This window comes from Gossypium hirsutum, chromosome D09, assembly GCF_007990345.1.
Source record: "Gossypium hirsutum isolate 1008001.06 chromosome D09, Gossypium_hirsutum_v2.1, whole genome shotgun sequence".
NCBI classification, from domain to species: Eukaryota; Viridiplantae; Streptophyta; class Magnoliopsida; order Malvales; family Malvaceae; genus Gossypium; species Gossypium hirsutum.
This window is the reverse complement of record NC_053445.1, coordinates 48587469-48588994: the sequence shown is the minus strand read 5'-3', so window position 1 is coordinate 48588994 and position 1526 is coordinate 48587469. Positions and strand designations below refer to the sequence as shown.

The 1526-nt window shown below is 28.9% G+C and overlaps 1 non-coding gene across 1 annotated transcript; it reads right to left on the bottom strand.

The window, feature by feature from the left end:
• Nucleotides 1-796: 796 nt before the first annotated feature.
• Nucleotides 797-882, bottom strand: TRNAF-GAA (transfer RNA phenylalanine (anticodon GAA)). The gene is given in 2 exon segments: nt 797-832; nt 846-882. It is a non-coding gene; the product is annotated as a tRNA-Phe (tRNA).
• Nucleotides 883-1526: the final 644 nt, after the last annotated feature.

The window sequence follows — 1526 nt, the reverse complement described above, 5'->3', positions numbered from 1 at the left end:
GCAATTGGGAGTTGAAATCAGGAATTGCAGCCTTTTTGGTAGATCTCATGCTAATGGAGATGGTTTGTTGGCGAAGGTTAAGGAAAGTGTACAGGCTAGATTGATAGGGAAGAAAATTAATAGATTTGATTTTATAGAAATTGGGGTTTGCATGAATTGTAAAATGTATTTGTAGCAGAGATTTTCTGCTTTCTGTAAATAAAATCCCAATTATTCAATTTCTTTTTTAAGGATAGGAGTATTTAGTCTCTTTACTTTAATTTGTTTAAATTTAATTTCTCTACTTATTTTTTTAAGGTTTATAATTTGTAGTTTGAGATGCTCAAGTTAGATATGATTAAAAAAGTTTAAATTAGTTAATGAGGTCTTGGCTTAATTGGTTAATAAAGTTCAAGACCCATCATTTACAATTATATGTGTGGGTCTTAAAGTCTCACTATATGAGACTATCATGTGTGGGTTTAGCCCAGTTAATCTTATTTCTTTAATTTTGTTAGGATTGTACTTATTCTTAATCCGATTGTATTGTAATAGTTTAATTCATCGTTGTGATTTCTCAAATACAATATGTTATAATAGTTTGATACTTGCAATTCTTTAGACATAATATGTATTTTGATTGTACTTGTAACACTTTAAAAAAATCTTAAATTAAATAAAAATTATAATTTGCTAACTTGAGGAAAATGTCAAATATTTTGTGAAGTGAAGAAAGAGTCGCTTTTGTGGGCTAGACTTCTTCCCAAAGGAGTCTAAAATTGGCTCAAGCAAAGCATGTAAGCCACAATCCATCAAATGCGGTGAGCGTGGATCGAACACGCGACCTTCAGATTACAGACACTCATCTTCAGTCTGACGCTCTCCCAACTGAGCTATCCCCGCAAGTCGATTATTAATTTCATATATAATTAAATATTTCCTGATTTAAATTGCTGTCGGTAAATTTGCAATTAATCGTCTAGTTCCATATTTGTATATCGTACAATCAAGGCAAGGATTAGGAGATTCGTGCAATTATGATGGAATTTGTTATGTGTAGGTTTTTGGTCTTGATCTAAAGTTTTTACAGCCTTTCTTTCTTTGTCAAAAAAACACTTTTTAAAGCTTTTGATAATAATGTAAGTTAACCCCAAAGTGGTACACTGCTTGCCTCAAATCTTTGATTTTCATGGTACTAAATCATAGTAGTTTAGATTTAAAAATATATAATTCTAACTCTTTTTTCAGTTTGGTTTTTAAACCTAGTCTTAAAGAAAACGTATTTTGTCCAATAATAAATTACATATTTAATTTTCAATAAATGTGTGCCTATTATTAAAAGTATCATATTAAACATTTCATATTTTCTAACATAAAAAAAAAATTGTAACCCATGTGTTTAATTTTCAAGTCAAAACACAAAAATTTAGTACTTGATACATACAAAAATTCAATCAATTATCTTTAGGGAAAAAAAACCCTTTAGCTTTTATGGTATTCATTATATATGTTGAATAACACAAAAAAGAGAAAATCATTGTTCAATC